At 43.6% G+C, this 20,271-nt stretch overlaps 1 protein-coding gene across 1 annotated transcript in view; it reads right to left on the reverse strand.

Moving 5' to 3' along the window:
* Nucleotides 1–20,271, reverse strand: part of LOC124799063 (proline-rich protein 36-like) — a 488,916-nt gene that overhangs the window by 57,341 nt on the left and 411,304 nt on the right. The gene's annotated exons all lie outside the window — the stretch shown is intronic.

The raw sequence follows: 20,271 nt of genomic DNA on the forward strand, positions 1-20,271 counted from the left end.
GAAAGACTTGCACCAGGCTGTTGAATCAGACGGAATTATTACTACATTGTCTGGAAAAAAGGCTTGTATATTCGAATCAAATTTACAAACAATTTGGCAGTATAAGTCCACTTATCTGTACGACGTTGCACACCCTATGATCAGGATGCATGCACTGTTTCGTTTGAGAACGGTATCATAAAGCCGTTGGATCGTCTTATGAACCAAGCTGGCCCGCTGCTGAAATGGTCCTAAATATCCTGGACACTGACCTTGGGACAGAGTTGACATCCGTGCTGGGTCCCCGTATGTTCTATAGGGGATGGAGCTGGGGATCTTGCTGGCCACAAGAGTGCCTCAAAACCACGCAGACAGTTCATAGAGACATGTGTCATGTGTGTACAAGCATTTTGAAAAATGGCACCACTATATTTTCGTATGAGAGGAAACAAATGTGGACATAGGATGTTCATGACATACCGTTGTGTCTTGAGAGTTCCCTTAATCAGTACCTCCGTGATCTGAAGTAATATCCGACGGACACCACAAGGAACACTACTGCGCCTCTCCAAGATAATGGAAGAATGGGACCTCTCCCCAGGTCGCCAGCGTACTCGGCGACGCTAGTCATCTGGGTAAGTGCAGAACTGCGATTCACTGCTGAAGACATTGCCACACCATTCATCAGCAGTCCAAGCCTCTCAGTCAGCCACCACTCCAAATGCAGCCATTTGTTTTGTAGTGCTAACCACAATCTATGCATGGGACGTTAATTCCCGCATGGGACAGTAAGTCTCCGACCAGTTCTCTGGGATGACACAGAAAATTTCGGGAGGCCATTACTCGTTCTCAGGTGGCAGGTGCGGATGTGAGGGGGCTATGATGTGCTGGTGTGCATTATGGCGATCTTCTCTAGTGGTGGTCACATGTGGTCGACCCGAATCTTGACGATGAGTATGCCTATCCCTCACGTTCGCATACAGTCTAATACCGGGCCAGTATCGCATCCAAATGCCCCACAAATCTGGATACTGCATGACTCGTCCAGACAGCGAAACGGGACTCACAGTGAGGTCCCTATCACTCTTTGTCAGTAGCTGATAACACTGTCTGACACGGGTACACGACATCTCCATGATCTTCACAGGTATCACTTAACATCTGACACTGCTCGCACCCCTTATATACACTACCAGTCCTGATACCTGCACTATACATGAACAACGCTAACGCACTCTGGTAGCAGTTCTACTTATCAGTGAGAAATTCAGCTCTAATCACTTCCATGCTAATCGATATCATGGAAGTGTACGGAGTTATATTGACTTTCGACCATGTCTTCTGGGTGCTTCGCTTTTTTGGCCAGTCTGTGTATTACTGTGCTGATTCCATACAACCAAGTGGTACATATACAGGGTGGTCCATTGATCGTGACCAGGCCAAATATCTCACGAAATAAGCGTCAAACGAAAAAAACTACAAAGAATGAAAGTTGTCTAGCATGAAGGGGGAAACCAGATGGCGCTATGGTTGGTCCGCTAGATGGCGCTGCCGTAGGTCAAACGGATATCAATTGCGTTTTTTAAATAGGAACCCCCATTTTTATAACATATTCGTGTAGTACGTAAAGAAATATGAATGTTTTAGTTGGATCACTTTTTTCGCTTTGTGATAGATGGCGCTGTAATAGTCACAAACATGTGGCTCACAATTTTAGACGAACAGTTGGTAACAGGTAGGTTTTTTAAATTAAAATACAGAACATAGGTACGTTTGTACATTTTATTTCGGTTGTTCCGATGTGATACATGTACCTTTGTGAACTTATCATTTCTGAGAACGCATGCTGTTACAGCGTGATTACCTGTAAATACCACATTAATGCAATAAATGCTCAAAATGATATCCGTCAACCTCAATGCATTTGGCAATACGTGTAACGACATTCCTCTCAACAGCGAGAAGTTCGCCTTCCGTAAGGTTCGCACATGCATTGACAGTGCGCTGACGCATGTTGTCAGGCGTTGTCGGTGGATCACGATAGCAAATATCCTTCAACTTTCCCCACAGAAAGAAACCCGGGGGCGTCAGATCCGGTGAACGTGCGGGCCATGGTATGGTGCTTCGACGATCAATCCACCTGTCATGGAATGTACTATTAAATACCGCTTCAACCCCACGCGAGCTATGTGCCGGACATCCATCATGTTGGAAGTACATCGCCATTCTGTCATGCAGTGAAACATCTTGTAGTAACATCGGTAGAACAATACGTAGGAAATCAGTATACATTGCACCATTTAGATTGTCATCGATAAAATGGGGGCCAATTATACTTCCACCCATAATGCCGCACCATACATTAACCCGCCAAGGTCGCTGATGTTACACTTGTCGCAGCCATCGTGGATTTTCCGTTGCCCAGTAGTGCATATTATGCCGGTTTACGTTACCGCTTTTGCTGAATGACGCTTCGTCGCTAAATAGAACTTGTGCAAAAAATCTGTCAGCGTCCCGTAATTTTGCTTGTGGCCAGTGGCAGAAATGTACATGATGTTCAAAGTCGTCGCCATGCAATTCCTGGTGCATAGAAATATGGTACGGGTGCAAGCGATGTTGATGAAGCATTCTCAACACCGACGTTTTTGAGATTCCCGATTCTAGCTCAATTTGTCTGCTACTGATGTGCGGATTAGCCGCGACAGCAGCTAAAACGCCGGTTGCAGGTGGTGCTTGACGTTTCATCGTAACTATCCGGCGAACGGTCCGGACACTTGGATGATGTCGTCCAGGATACCGAGCATCATACATAGCACACATCCGTTGGATATTTTGATCGCAATAGCCATAGCCGGCCGGACTGGCCGTGCGGTTCTAGGCGCTACAGTTTGTAGCCGAGCGACCGCTCCGGTCGCAGGTTCGAATCCTGCCTCGGGCATGGATATGTGTGATGTCCTTAGGTTAGTTAGGTTTAATTAGTTCTACGTTCTAGGCCACTGATGACCTCAGAAGTTAAGTCGCATAGTGCTCAGAGCCATTTGAACCAATAGCCATACATCAACACGATGTCGACCTTATCCGCAACAGGTAAACGGTCCATTTTAACACGGGTAATGTTTCATGAAGCAAATACCGTCCGCACTGGCGGGATGTTACGTGATACCATGTACTAGTACGTTTGTGACTATTACAGCGCTATCTATCATAAAGCGAAAAATGTTGTCCAACTAAAACAATCATATTTCTTTACGTACAACACGAATATGTAATAAAAATGGGGGTTCCTATTTAGAAAAACGCAGTTGATATCCGTTAGACCTATGGCAGCACCATCTAGCGGGCCAGCCATACCGCCATCTGGTTTCCCTTTTAAGCTAGACAGGTTTCGTACTTTGTAGTTTTTTTCGTTTGACGCTTATTTCGTGAGATATTTGGCCCGGTCACTATCAATGGACCACCCTGTATACACTACCAGTCCTGATAACTGCACTATACATGAACAATGCTAACGCACTCTGGTAGCAGTTCTACTTATCACTGAGAAATTCAGCTTTAATCACTTACATGCTAATCGATATCATGTACGTGTATGAAGTTATATTGACTTCCGACCATGTCTTCTGGATGCTTTGCTTTTTTGGTCAGTCATTGTATTACTGTGCGGATTCTATACAACCAGGTGGCACATATCTACCATTTCACTGCTTGGACTTATATCAACGGCAGGAGGTCACGTGAACCGCCTGGTACCAGTTCTAAGCCATCTTGCAAAGCTCCACAGTGACCAGTAAGCCTTTATAAGCAAGTGGCTAATATTTTCTCTGGTGAGCTTATAATCTCATTCGCGACATGGAAATTTTCTGCAGTGCGATATACACTTTTAAAATCGGCCCGTTCCTTAGGCTGTTTAAAATGAATTATTTCTGTCTATGCAGTTGGTGATGGCGTCAGTTAGTATCCACGTTGTATCCCGTGAAGTTCGTTGCCATGTTAGAGCTGTTATCGGATGATCGTAAAGGATGTTGGGCGGCCTTGCGTGGATTCCTTCATGAAAAGTCACTGCGGGGGGAGGGGGGGGGGAAGGGATGGTAGAGGACACACGGCGGCTGCGTGCTGCGTGCTTCCTTGCGTAGGCATGAGGACACGGCGGGCGCCGGGTGCGTGCCGAGAATGCGGCGGTCGCCGCGGCTGCATCGGAATGTCAGTGGCCGGGCTGCGGACACACCGGAGGCGGCGGCCGGCTTCTCATGGGACGCGTGTCCACGGCAGTCGACAGCACGGCCTTGAGGTCTCGCGACCCCTCTTAATTGATTTGTCTTGTCGGTTTAACGACGCTGCTTCAACACGTGCGTGCCACTGCGCGCTGCATTGCTATTAGCTGCTCGGACGTCCTTTACTTCTACGTCACTTTCTGCAAGCCACCACACTCCTCATCTGGTACATGGTGTACCAGTGGATAATACTCTCCTTTCACCTTCCGCTGTTCTACAAACTAAACAGGGAGTTATATATGCTTATTATATTTGAGATCGTATTCTAAGTTGAACATAACGTATTTTTTTATTGACGATATTTTAAATCTATCTTTGCGACTACACAAAATGCATATTTTTGTCACTAAAGAAGTTTTGTTTCACTGAAATAAAACGTCATCAGAGGTGATTTATATACTTACAATTTGGTTTGATTTATGATCGAAAAACAGTTCGCAGCAAAAGATGTGAACTTTACATGGGATACTATGTGTGTGATTTTCGCTCACATCAGGAAATGCCGTCTGCTAGCACTTCCTTGAGATATTGGCACTGTTGTTTAACGCTTAATCGCGTGTTGGTTTGGAGATGCCTTTATTAACATCAAACACAACACAATGTGTTGGCATTTTTATGAGTTGTCTTTATGCGTTTGTGTGAGTAGTGTTACAAAAAAAAAAAAAATGGCTCTGAGCACTATGGGACTTAACATCTGAGGTTATCAGTCCCCTAGAACTTAGAACTACTTAAACCTAACTAACCTAAGGACATCAAACACATCCATGCCCGAGGCAGGATTCGAACCTGTAACCGCAGCAGTCGTGCGGTTCCAGACTGAAGCGCCTAGAACCGCTCGGCCACAACGGCCGGCAGTAGTGTTACCAACTTAACCATTAGCTTTTCGTTTGTTCTAAAAATGTGCTCTTCCTCTGCGATTCTCACATGTGTGTTACATCGTTTGAATAAGTTACAATGCATTTACTTAATGTGTACGAAAATTGAAGGAGTAGGAGTTGAAGATCTAAATGGTCGCTAGGTAGGATGGGAGTGATTGGGGGGAGGGGGGGGGGGGAGAGCAGGTGGCAAGGTGGCAGGTGGGGATAGGGGAGGGAGGCGGCAAAGATGAGTGAGACGGAGCGAGAGAGTGAAGGATGGGTAATTAAACCTTTTTTATTGTTTTCATTACGTGGCTTTTAAATCAATATATATTATAAAAGAAAATGTACAATATGCGTGCCGATAAAACTCAGAAGCAAGTCCCGGTACGATCGAGAGAGTTATATGGTGTGGTAGCCCTCTATCCACGAAGGAGGTTCCCGTTTTTACCTGAAGGGCGTGGTTTTGAAAATATAAGACCTGGGAAGTTTCGTCCTCTAGAAATTTCTAGAACATTACAGAGTGTTCGAGAGCATTCCAGAACATTCGAGAGTATTCGAGAGCATTCTACAACATTCCACAATGTTCCGGAATATTCCACAATGATGCAGTATGTTCTGGAATAATCTGGAACATTAGAGAAGATTCCAGAATGTTTGGGAACATCCAGTAACATCCCAGGTCATTGTGAAACGTTCCAGAACACTCACGAATAAAAGTGATAAGGTGACTGAAAACATGTGTGAAAAGAGTGTAAAGTGTATTTGTTAGTAAAAAGTTGATGTGATTTATATCCTAGACAATGCCGAAACGTAAAAGAGGAGGAGATCTTGCCATTTCTGAAACAAAACGACGAAAATAAAGAGAACAGTGAGAAAACGAAACAGACGAAGAGCGTGAAGCTCGTTTAAGTTCCCAACGAACGAGAATGAGCACCGTGAGGCGCAGAGAAACCGAAGAACAACGAAACGAAGGGACTGAAGAATCAAGAATTGCGACACACACTTATAATAAAAGATTATAATAAAAGACTGAGAACTCAAGCCTACGAGAAGTGCGAACGCGGACAAGTAAACGGTACAACGTAACAAACGATGTATTCCACTAACACCCGATGAAAGAATATAACAAACACAACAACATCGTAATAGGAAAAATGGATAACATCTGGCAATTTTTCAAAGCGAAAAAATTCAGTATAGAAACACCAGGACTCTGTTGCATGAATTGAAAAATTCGATTACCACCACTAGAATTACCTCTGCGGGAATTTTTACAATATATGATCGGGAAAACTCCAGAATCAAAACACTTCCTTAAAAATATAAAAGCGTACAACGCTTGCTTCCAAATGACTTCTTTCGATGACGCTTCGATCTACACAAACGGAGATGAAATCGATTATGGTTTTTCCATCCAAGGACAAGTCCATCACAGCATAGGATCGTTACTGACACTACCCAACGAAGACCATAAAGTTCTACAAGTATATTTCATCAGAAATGAAGAAACAGAAGTTAATAAACGGTGTATAAATATCAGTGGACTGAGACGAGAAAGCTGGCCGCGGTGGCCGAGAGATTCTAGGCGCTACAGTCTGGAACCGCGCGACGCGCCCTATTCTCTTCAGCTGCAATTTATTCTTCAATTTGTATCGTATGGAGGGTGTCACTGCTATCCCAAATAGTTTTTTGTCCAGAAAGAAAGTACAAAATGTATCAAGAAGATGTTGTTTAGGGACCAGAGAGGCATTAACGAGCATGATGGGCTTTGGAAAAACTTTTCGTTTAAGGAGACTGACTGACTTATTAAAAAGTTCTGTTTATTACTGACACGATCACTTTATGAGACAATCATAATCGGTTCGGATCACAGCACCATCTTCAGATCCTATAGGTGGCATTTCACGCGGAAATGGTCATACATTGTCAAACTCAACAATTTTTTATTTTGATTCTGGATAAAAAATGTTAGCGTCCGTGAGTGATGTCAAACCGCATGCTCCTATGTCTACATGTACTACCAAGTTAGTGTGAAGAACGTGGTGGAAGATACTTAGCATCAGTATTAGCGATTTTATGTTCTGTTACATCGACGAATTGCGTGAGGGAACAGTAACTGTTTATTTCTCTGTATGCAAATTAATCTCTCTCTTTTTAATACAATGATGGCTCAAAAATGGCTCTGAGCACTATGGGACTTAACATCTGTGGTCATCAGTCCCCTAGAACTTAGAACTACTTAAACCTAACTAACCTAAGGACATCACACACATCCATACCCGACGCAGGATTCGAACCTGCGACCGTAGCGGTCACGCGGTTCCAGACTGAAGTGCCTAGAACCGCACGGCCACACCGGCCGGCTATTACAATGATGGTTACTCGAGATACACGTTGATGGCTGTTGGACTACTGCACAGTTTTCCTTGGTAACAGATCGTTTACATATATCCAGCTGGGTTTCGCGAGAACAACGTTACTTTTCTTCCACAGACATCTTTTTAAGTTCTCCGAGCATCTTTGTCGCACTGTCGCATGGTCTAATACCGATCTGTTACGGTCGTTGCAGCGTGTATCTCAGTTCTTAGATGTCTCCTGCCACATCTCCTTCATAAGAACTCCAAAGCATGAAGCAGTGTCCTAGAATTGGTCGCATTAGCCTCTTGTAAGCGATTTTTTAAGTGATGCACCGCTTCTTCCCAGAACCCTTCCAACAAATCTAAATCTGCCAGTTTGCTTCCCTACTGCAGACTGTGTTCATTTCATTTTATATCGAATGTTAGTAATATTTTAAAACCATGTGAGCAACTTTCTGGAACTGCTAGTTCCCATACAGGTGAACTGGCTCAAATGGCTCTGAGCACTATGGGACTTAACATCTGAAGTCTTCAGTCCCCTAGAACTTAGAAATACTTAAACCTAACTAACCTAAGAACATCACACACATCCATTCTCGAGGAAGGATTCGAACCTGCGACCGTAGCGGTTGCGCAGTTCCAGACTGAAGCGCCTAGAACCGCTCGACCACACCGGCCGACCTACAGCTGAACTGTACTTTCTGAAATCTTTGTTACAAATCTGTCTTCCATTCGTCCTTGCTGCTACTTATTTAGTGAGGTCTTTGCATTTGATATCTTTACACTTTATTACTGCTTCGTATTTAATTTGTATGTGTAGTAGTAATCTTGTAATCGTATGCAGTCCGGATCTCTCTTCTTGTTATAGTCATTATCTTGCATTTGTCCACGACTGAATACACCTGAGTGGGGTGCTCGATTCGGCTGTCGTCGCTCTGAATACTGCTGGTGGAATAAATTTTCATCTCCAGTATTTGGCCGGCAAGGAGAAGAGGTAGCGCTGTGCTCCTAATAACAAGGCTTTATACAAAAACGTTCAAATGAATTCCAAATTTCTCGGTTCCCATCACCATAGCAACACAAACATAACACTACACTGTACAAGTACTCATCGCAATCATCCGTAAGAAAGAGATGCGCAAATGAAATTTCGTAACAGACTGAAGGAAGGAACGGCAACCTTGGCATTGACGGCAGTTCCACATATGGGAATGACTCCGAATGACTTTTGATTACATCAGTCAGCAAAACTCGAAAGTCTTACCGAATACAATGCCCAAGAAAAACCAAGAGAAAAGAGTGTAAAGTTGGGGTGAGCTAGGCAAACATTACAGTGTGTCTCTTTCTCTCCGTTTACAGAACTATACATGAAGGGTGGCCACAAAGGTTATTTGGATGTGAGTAGACTCACGAATAAAATCTTGTGGATATAGAAGCGATATAATTTACTTTAGAAAAATTCCTGGAAAACACGGAATTTTTTTTTCGGGGAACTTCATAATTTCATAATATTGGCTTGGTGCATAAGTTCGTAACGTTTTCCCATAAGGTAAATAAACACAACAGATACACAGAACAGAGACTTTAGTTATCAATAACACATTCTCCTTCACTGTTTACAACTGTCTGCTCCACGCCGGGTAAACTTTTAGATTCCTCGACTGTATAAATCACGCTGTTTTGAGGCGAAGAACATTCGGAGCGCAATTTCACCCGGTGTGCCGTGTCGGCACTGGTGCCACCTATATTTTTTGTTCCCTTTTAAGCACGGAGGAGTTTTAGTCTTCGCCGCCCGATAGTGTGCCTTTACATACTCCTTCCTGTTACATCGAAAGGAAGTTCCTTGACAATTATTTGATAGAGAGAGGAAAACCTGAAAATCTTAGGACGCAAGATCAGGTGAATAAGGCTGGTGTAGAATGAGTTCCCAACACAACTCGCGTGTAGTGTTTTTGTCAGTCTAGCAGAATACGGGCGGGCGTCATCGTGGCGTAGCATGACTTCACGCAATCTTACTGGTCGTTGTTCTTGGACTACGGCTGCAACATCTCAGTTGTTGACAATAAATGTCAGCAGTGATGGTTACACCTCGGAGAAGGAATTCGTAATACGCCACACCGTCGCTGCTCCACCAGATGCATAACATTATCTTTTGTGGATGCGTGCAGGTCTTTGTACGGGGACTTGCTGCTCTTTTTGAGCTCAACCATTCCTTTCTTTTCCTTATGTTATCATAAAGACACCATCTCTCGTCGCCAGTAGCGATGCAGGACAGGAATAGTCGGTGCTGTTCTCAAGTAAATTGAAAAGGAGCGAGCAGAGATGCAAATATGGCCGCCCGCTGATTTTTGGCTAAGAGACTGCGGTACCTTCCCCACTGCATACAAATGTCGCATTATGGTTGTATGATCACAGTTCACACAGTTCTCGAATACACTGACGTGAATCATTGTGGATTAATGCGTTTAAACGATCTGCATCACAGTCCGAAGATTTTCCTGAACATGGAGAGGCACTAACGTCAACACAATATTCCTTAAAACCACGGCACATATGTTTCTGGCTGCCTCTGATGCCGTCAGACCTCCACTGAACTCAAACAAAAGAATATATAGGAAAAATTCCGATTTCTCTAGTTGGCAGTCCGTTTTGTAGCGTTCACAGCTCCACGCACTAAATCCAAATGACAAAATGTCTATATGTAAGCTCAAATAGCAACAGTGAACTTCAAACAAAATATGAAAGTCGACAAATAAGCCCATACCAACCAGAATATCAACAAGCAAAACAAAACGCTACGAATTTATGCATCAGCCTAATGAAGTGGCTAGTGATACCAAAAATCCATTAAATTGATTCTGAGAAATTTCGCAATCAGCTCACTGCGTGTACCGTTCGAATCGCCAATCAAATGTCTTTTAATATGAAACAATTCAATTCAATTCAGTTCAGTTTATTGCAATGAATTTTAGAAATGTTATCTTGAAATCTAAATAGGCCGAACATAATCAATACTCATGGCGACATACGTATTATATATAATTATAAACTATGTTAGCAGTAAAATGATGCTAATATAAAATAATAGGAATTTAATCCAATTGCTAACTGAATAACTCCCAGCTTATATTACTAGATCTGTTACTGGCAGCTTCGGAAAGACTCCAGGTTTTCCGAATAACCTCAACTATAACTACTCCTAGACCTATTCTTGCTATACTGTTCTATATTACCCCTTTGGTATTTGCGTGCCTCAGCAATCTTCGAGTCTGCGCATACCCATCTGCTTGGCCACCGCATTTTTATGTAATTTTTAGTGTTATTATATTTTAATAGTTTCTCTTAACCAAATTTCATTAGTGCCAATCATTCTTTGTAACGGAGGAAACACTTCTTTTGAACTGATGACGTTAACTTTATATTCAGAGCATGAACTGAATGTCAAAGGTTGAAACCTGAGCAGTCGCTTCTTAGATATTTGATAAGCAAAGCGGCTAAAATTATGAGCCAGATTGCCCGTGCTGTTACTATCGACTACAAACTGTCACTGAATGTGGCGCGGTCATACCCCGAGGATATTTTCAACGTCATTGTGGGCTTCGCAGCCAGATTCCGGGCGCATCGCCTTTGGCTGGAGACCTGCAGAGAAATACTGCGACGAATTTACAGGTACGTACTTCTGAGGCTCGCCGGTGCGTTTCGCAGTACATCAGTCGAAGGTTCACTGGTGATCCTCGTGATATGGCCAATGAGTCGTGGCATGTTACAGGGCAACTGTGTATTACTGGGACATGAACAATATGATTGTGTGTACGAGCACACAGCTGCTAATAAAAGACACTAACGAGCCTGGAATTTAGATGAATGGCAGTCTGACTGGGACAATGGAACCATTGCAAGGCGGGCATGCAGCATGTTCCTGATCACTGCCAACCCCAAAGAAATAACGAACGTGAATTGGAATGGGAAGCTCAATATGATAGCGACAACCTTCAAAGAACATACCACCAGTGGCCTGAACCATGTACAGAAAATTGCAGTGACCAAAGCTTCCATGTAAAGCAAATTATATTTCATTGCATCCACCGTACCGCTCCCATACAATATGGCACGACGTTCCTAGGTTACGATGGTCGGTATTTCTAGCACGGTAATCTATTCATATGGTGCCTTAAAAATATGCCCACAAGAAGGACTGGGCTTTAAAATATCCAACAGCTATGCAAAGCTTTATTCGTCACCAGACCCACAAAAATACACTGTCCAGTCACATTAATGTGACACTTGTCATAATTCTGATATATCACCTTTTGCAGTGCGAGACGGGCAGAAAGAAAGTTAATGAGATTCTGCAAGGTACTAACAGAGGTGTGGAGCCCCAGTGCCATGGCTATCTGTGCTAGGTTTCTCAGTCGAGGATTATGGCATGAAGAAACCGATATAGGTAGCCCTAATTCTCGCTTGGGTTAAAATCCAGTGGGTTTCGTGAGCAGAGGAGTATGGTGACCTGATCCTGATGCTCTTTGAACCACATATATACACTGCGAGCTGTGTCACACGTTGCGTTGTCCTGCTTGTAGATGCCACTGTGCCGAGGAAAAACAAACTGCATGTAGTTGTGGACATGGTCCCTAAAGATAGATGCATAGTTGTGTTGATCCATTGAGCCATCTACAATGGCGAGATCCCCCAGAGCATGCCACTAAAACATTCCCCAGACCACAACGCTCCCTGTTTGTAGGGTCTTTGGTTTCAGACGTTTAATGCAGTACAAGCCACTGGCCACCTTTCCGATGGACCATAGAACGTGATTCATCTGAAAAGGACACCTGTCGCCACGCAGTGGACGCCCAGTTGCATGCAGTATTGTCGTGCGAATTCTAGCCTTCGTCGCCAATGATCATCACTCAGCATGGGTGCATGAAACAGGCGCCTGGTGCGGAGGGCCGTACACAGCTATGTTCACTGAATGGTCAATAAGGAGGTATGGCTGGCAGCTCCCTGGTTCATATGGGCACTTTGTTCCTCAAAGCTTGCATATCTATTCGCCTGTACACATTTCCGCAGCCATCGTTGACCCCCTGTCATCTATGGTCTGTGATGAAATGCTTCCATCCTTGGCCCGAACGCTAATCGCGATGCCCTTTTGGGCGTCAGATAATCGCTCCGTTGCCCTATTACGACAACGACTGTACTGATTCCTGCATCCTCCCGACGTGGTTATAGACCCTCCACTGCTAGTGCTGCCAACTGATGTCTGTGTGTGGTTAACGCGTGTTGACAGCTAACACAGACGGTGGTCACATTAACGTGACTGGAGTATGTAGTACATAACAACTCAACAGCAGTGGCGGGCAAATTGTTTATCTGTTCGAGCCGACAGATAAGGCAATTCCAAAAAATTTCGCCACTATAAATAATTAGCCTTGTACGCGAGGTCAGCTTATGGTCAAGTTATCTACAATCGATGAATTCCGATCCGTGTCCTGTCAGTACGGCGAAACTATACAGTGAGCCAACAGTGGGACTTACACGAAACCCAATCGAGTGCAAGTATCCACAGGTAAATTGTGGAATGTCTGACACAACATAAATAATCAAATTCTACATAGCAGTCATGACTGTATGGTATGACACAGTAAAAACAAGCTCGTACCAACAGAGGAAAGGCACACAAAATAAAACTAAGATCTTCACCGCAGTGCATGAAATGCCAAATAATTGAAACCCTGCAACATATCTTTACTTTTCGGAACCAGACTCAGATTTGGACATGGACCAGGAAAAAATTATCAGTTATCGGCAGTACTAAACAGAACGCCATAACAGCGCTATAAATAATAAAAAAGGATTGGAGATTATTGTCAGAGACGAAAAGCAACAGTTGCATTTGGCTCATCGGGAATGGCGCCTAGTACATTCTAACAAAAAAATGTCCGTCACTCCAAGAATATACATACGTGTTACATCACTCAACAACATAGAATTATGCAGAATAATGAAAAAATAAGAAGTGGAGCAACAACTTCCTCGCCAAGGTAGTTTAACGGAGATTAAGAATCTTTATATTGAAAAGAAGTATATTTCATCAAAAAGCAACTTAGTTTTCACAGTAGAATTATATTTAACATGAAGGAAAAACCGTAGACTTGATCAGAAAAAAGATAACGTTTCTTTTATGAACCTTTATTCTAACTACGAACATATGGGAAAGTTATGAGGTGGCAGTAAAGATATACAAATTGCAGCTTGAAACCCGTGATTACTACTAATTTGCACATGTTTTGATGTACTACGACAATTTCTAGGTGTTAGCGATGTACCGAGTGGTTGTAATTATATTGCAGCTAATCCCTTAGGTCCAGTGTGGGCTGTAATTATCATATGCCAGTGCAACTTGGTAGCTATGCTAATGCGGTTATGTGGATCCGATTCAGACTGGAAAGAAAAATAGTTTCAGTTCTTGCCACCGGGCGCAAATCTAGCACTGTACAGTTTGTATGACGGTATGAAATTCCCATTTGACAAGCTATAATGTTGTGATTCTTGAGTTTCTCCCGGCGTATTTGATAATCAAAATATCCACGGGTGTGCTGCCGGTCTATAGTGTCCAACGGGCACAATATTTCGGCGATCATACATGTCGCCATCATCAGGTGAACTGACGGACTGAGCTCCTGTGAACGTTCCGGCACTATAATGTGTATGGAGGTGGCATCTGTTCTTTCGGACATGTCCGAAAGAACAGATACCATCTCCATATAGTTAAGGCTAACCGATCATTAATCTTCTTCTTTTGTGCGGATGCACACGCATTGCCCGAACTCTTACGGGACTCGGTAAGGTTGTCTGCCGCGAGTAATGAGTGAAGTGGGCAGGGGCACTACGAATGTAGTGTGTGAACATTAAGTTGGGAATGTGGCTCTCACGGGGAGCGTGCGAGGGATAAATCCCTGCAGTCGCACTATCGTCTGTGCCCTCGATGGCTCAGATGGGCACCGGCACGGTAGCTCAGCGTGTTCAGTCAGAGAGCTGGCTGGCCTCTATAATAAAAAAAGTAGAAGGATCAACAAACGAATTTGATCATTTCAGCTATCATGTGAGTGAACAGTATTGCTATCGACAAGAGAGACCGTGCATGGTTAGTGAAACTGTTTTATGTGAACGGCAGCATTTACAGTGTTGCATTGAGAAAGTATCGCCGAGTGAAAGATCTGAAGAGAGGCTCAATGTCACTAAATGGTTTAAAGAAGATGATAATGGAATTCAATAACACGGGTGAGTTTGATGTGTCGCCTGGAGGAGGACGGCGTCCTGTCTTGGTGGAAACTATTGACGAGGTTGCTGTTGCTGTAACTGACCATGCAGAACCTGCCCCGGATAGAACTAGTGTTCGTGCAGTGTCACGACACTTGTCCATCCCCTGGTCAACAGTACGGAAGCTTTTGCAGCCTATATTACTCTGCTACCCGTACAAGATCCGGCCCATGCAACAACTGAAGCCTCATTGTTTGCAGCAAAGTTCTGAATCTACTCTTTGATTTCTGACAGGGATAGAAGTTGAGGACATGTGGCTGGGAAATATTCTACAGACTGACGAGGCGCATTTTACGCTAGAATACACAGAACTGCGGAATTTGGGGTATTGTCAAACCACATGTTGTACACAAAGAGCCACTGTATTCACCGTATGTCACTGTGTGGTGTGAATTCACAAGCACATTTATTCTTGGTCTGTTCTTTTAAAAGAATACACCCAGAGGGTCTGTCAGTGTACAGTGATGTCTGCACGTTATCGAGACCACCTTGTACAACATGTGATTCCTGCTTTGAAAGAGCGCAGCTGTATGGAAACCACTGTTTTCATGCAGATGCGGCAGCACTTCATGTCGCTCGCCCGGTGAATGTGTTATGTAGTTGTAGTAGTAGTAGTAGTAGTAGTAGTAGTAGTAGCTTTATTTGTCCATAGATCTCTTTGTACAAGGATATAGGTCATGTCAAAGTATTTACAAGTTTAGACCAATTTAAAATAAGCTAATTCGTATACACATATATTTACAGACTTCTAGTTAGACACAATCATTAGATTTACTCCTGGTATACAATACTTTTTTACAAATAACTTATTAAATAATGTAATGTCACGTCGTTCACTCATATCTCACTATCAGTCACTGCACACACTATACACACATTGTTTCATAACACTCCACTCACTACACACACAACCCACACACACACAGTGATGATTTCTGGGTCATTTTCTGTACCGCAACTTCCCCTTTGCTATCCTGAAAAACTGAGTCAGCATCCCTCCATAATGAGTGAGATGTCGAGCTCAGAAAGAGGAGGAGGTGTTAGTATTGTGCTATGCGTAGCTTGGGGGTAAGTATTTCTAGAAAGGAAAAAAGAAGGAGAAAAAAACAAAAAAGTGAAGGTGTTATGTGGAATGTTGGATGTTTTATAATCATCTCCGGAAGTTTTCCAGTTGTATGGCCTACAAGATCACGTGATCTGAATCTATGTGACTCTACGGATATCTAAAAGATATTATGGACGCCTTCAGTCTCTGCATGATTTGAAGGCCATTGTTCAAGAACACGGTACTCAGATTCCAACAGAACTGTTGGGGGCAACTGTTGATCCCGTCGGTTTACGTATGCAGCATCTCTTCGACATTCCTTGTGGTCATACTGAACAAACTCTGAAAGCAGTGGGTAGTAATAAAATCGAAGTTATGTCTTTCTCCCTTGTTTGACGTTTTCTGCCCATTCCCTTTACTAATCCATTACATATGGAAATATTTCTGGAGGCGTTTCTTGCATTCAAGCGTCAGGTTTGCACCTGGTGGTCAACATTGGAACCAATTTTTTTTGTTCAGCTTGAATTGGTTCCGCATTAACGTATTAGATTATGCACTAGTGCCGCTGCCATACGATAATTACAGCCCACACTGGACCTCTGTGAGTGGGTGCACTGTAGTTTTTAACTGGTAGTACTCTACCATCTGTATCATAACACAATGAATCTGAATACTGTTAAACAAAAGTCTGTAATTCAGAAACAAAATGAATTTTTTTTAAATATAGAGAAGCAGTTTCACAAAGCGCGACATCTCTCCTACTGGGGGCATGGTACTAATATTAACAGGTAATGGTCCAAATCCCAACCACCTACATCGAGTGGGATGTAGTAACACGCCAACATGTTAATGTCTAGAGGAAGGTACCGCTAATCATTTCGTTTCCAGTTACTCCCGTCTGCAGGTAGAGAGAGAATGCGGACGGTTAGACTGCGATCTGCAAACAATTGTAAATGACCAATACTTGTGGATTACAGTGAACCATTAACAGTATTTGGAGAAATACAGCTACAATAAGCTAAGAAGTGTGGGATTGAGTCAAGCAACGACGGGGCAGAGGGTTTCCGCCGTCACGTTTTACAGGAATGCGTCGGTGATGAATGAAGCGCTAATACCTGAGGTGTGGCCTGTCGATCAACAAACTTTACTCCATTTCGGCGCCCCTGGCTCCCTAGCGGCGTCGCCCGTCGCTGCCCCATTTATTACTCAGGCCTGGGGTGGGGAAGCCACCCACCCACACCTCTTTCCCCTCCTCCAAAACACACACACACACACACACACACACACACACACACACGCAACACGGTGATTGCCTGACGGCCGGCTGTGCTCTGACGACACAAGAGTAACTTGTTGGACCAGCATTCAGTTTTAGAATCCAATTTCAGTTGAACTTTGAAGTACAGCTGATTGCCACACGCAAAACAGAGCACGAGTCACCCAAAAGCAATCGGTGGTTTTTTTCTCTCTCTTTATTTTCCTTTTTAAGAGTAGCACAACGTCGAACAAACGGCGCTCTTGTGGAGTTGCTGGGTTGGGCATGTCTGCCAATTCTGCTGCAACAGTAACTAGTGTTTCTGCTATTAGACTCGTCTCATTGGTGTCTGTCTATCTCATGTTTCAGCCCTGGCATATTAAGGAAGTAAGACCTCAATTTGCGATGTGGCGGATTCTCCATATCACCAAAATGAACAGCCGAGGAAATGGAGGATCTAAACACCAACAGCTTCCCTCCACTACCCGTTGAATGTTTACTTGATGATGCAAATTTTCAGGACTGACAGAAAACGGAAAATGTATCGGTTTGGCATTTTTTTGTTATTCTCGTGTCAGAAATATGCAGATTTACACACTTAACAAACATTACATTTAATCAAAACTTGGCTATATCTAGTACATTATCCGAGGCTTGATACAAGTCATCTTCCATGCAAGAGATCGGACACAGTAACTGTCTGATCTTCTGCACCGTCGCACTTGAAGTTGTCTTCTTTGTCGTCGACCAGTCTTGCCGTATTAACCCTGAACCTACCCAATGCTAAAATCAATCTAGTCAAGGACTTCCATGTCAGCCATCCCTGATGGTAAAATTTCAGACACATTTTTCCAGCCAGGGCGAAGGGGTCTTTAGCTTTGGTCTCTGGTGCTCAGTTCATCTGATGTTTTGAGAAAGCTACTTCCAGATTTCACTCTTTACGCATGCATTTCATGTCGCGTAATGGATGTGTTACCTCCGGCTCCATTTACTTCCTTTCCTTGTTCGCAGCTATTTTACTTCGAACACTAGGTGATAAAGTCACACGGCTGGAGTAGATTTTGAACATATTGTAGTAAGTCTGCATTTCTTGTTGACCTCTACATTCAAATGTATGACTACATTTATACAAAACAGAACATCACACTCTGCAGCGAAATACCGCAGTGCCATTACAGAAGTTTGAACTGTTTCGGCTTTACTACGCCATCGTGAATCAGTTTTCTAAGGAGACCGTTCTTGACAGAAACTCTTAGCTTGGTGTTCAAGTAATGGTTCTTGTGTATAAGAGAGAGTTCGAGTGTCGTTCCTAGGTATTCTGCAGTATCATGTTGTTTCAATTCAACCCCTGACCTGACAACCTTTAATTTGGGAGTGACTTCCCGGCTTCTTAACTGGAAAGCACATACCTGCGTCTTCGATGGATTTGGTTTAAGCTGATTTGCACTGTAATCTCTTGACGCCCCTTTCAAGAGCATTTGTGAGTATGTTTTCTACCGATTCAAAGTGTTTGCTCAGTATGGCTAGGGCGAGATCATCGGTATACAATGAACTCTGGTACTGGAGGCCAGAAGTTGGTCATCAGTAAATATATTGAACGGGATTGACGCCAATACGCTTCCTTGAAGGAGACTGTTCTTCTATAACTTCCGTCGGCTATTCTGTCTTTGAAAGTCAACGTAGATCCAGAACCCAGCTCCCGAAATGGGTGATTCGGATAGTAAGAAGAGAAACGTGCTATGCGGGAGCTCTACCAGAGAAATGCAGGGATGAATGAATCGTCGTTCGTACGATGTAATAAACGGATTAACATGTACTTAGGGCTAACATTCTAGGTATTACGAGATTGTTTTTAATGTCTATAGTTTCTCCTATTAAAATGTTGGTTTATAAGTTTTTTGTATCGAGCGATGCAAATCTAGCCCCTGGCGGAATATCATTTTGTTGCTAATTCATAACAGTTCTTTACGCTATAATGTGCCTGGCAGTACTAATAATCGCCATTGTAGATCAGGAGTTTATAAATTAATGTGCAGTGATTTTGACAAAATATGTATTGGTCAAACTGGGCGTAACTTTACAACACGGTTCAAAGCACATATCTCGGATACAGCACGTAAAAAATCAGTCTTTGGACAACATCTGAGTTGCAAAAATCATTCAGAAGGAGATATCATGAATAACATCAAAATTCTGCATACTATTCCAAAAGGTTTACTCGTGAACACTCTGGAAGAAATAGAAATATCTGTTTATTTCAAAAATAATCCGTCAACCCTGTTGAATGTACAGGCGGATTTCCGAGCAATCATGAATAACATCAAAATTCTGAATTCTATTCCAAAAGGTTTACTCGTGAACACTCTGGAAGAAATAGAAATAACTGTTTATTTCAAAAATAATCCGTCAACCCTGTTGAATGAACAGGCGGATTTCCGAGGAAAAGATTTCTTCGAATTATTTGGCGGCTTCATTTAAGAAGACTGCTGTTTCTCTGTTTTACCTTAATTTGAGTGGCATTTTCATTTTGTATTCTACACTCCTGGAAATGGAAAAAAGAACACATTGACACCGGTGTGTCAGACCCACCATACTTGCTCCGGACACTGCGAGAGGGCTGTACAAGCAATGATCACACGCACGGCACAGCAGACATACCAGGAACCGCGGTGTTGGCCGTCGAATGGCGCTAGCTGCGCAACATTTGTGCACCGCCGCCGTCAGTGTCAGCCAGTTTGCCGTGGCATACGGAGCTCCATCGCAGTCTTTAACACTGGTAGCATGCCGCGACAGCGTGGACGTGAACCGTATGTGCAGTTGACGGACTTTGAGCGAGGGCGTATAGTGGGCATGCGGGAGGCCGGGTGGACGTACCGCCGAATTGCTCAACACATGGGGCGTGAGGTCTCCACAGTACATCGATGTTGTCGCCAGTGGTCGGCGGAAGGTGCACGTGCCCGTCAACCTGGGACCGGACAGCAGCGACGCACGGATGCACGCCAAGACCGTAGGATCCTACGCAATGCCGTAGGGGACCGCACCGCCACTTCCCAGCAAATTAGGGACACTGTTGCTCCTGGGGTATCGGCGAGGACCATTCGCAACCGTCTCCATGAAGCTGGGCTACGGTCCCGCACACCGTTAGGCCGTCTTCCGCTCACGCCCCAACATCGTGCAGCCCGCCTCC

Source organism: Schistocerca piceifrons, chromosome 5 (genome assembly GCF_021461385.2).
Source record: "Schistocerca piceifrons isolate TAMUIC-IGC-003096 chromosome 5, iqSchPice1.1, whole genome shotgun sequence".
Classification (NCBI taxonomy): domain Eukaryota; kingdom Metazoa; phylum Arthropoda; class Insecta; order Orthoptera; family Acrididae; genus Schistocerca; species Schistocerca piceifrons.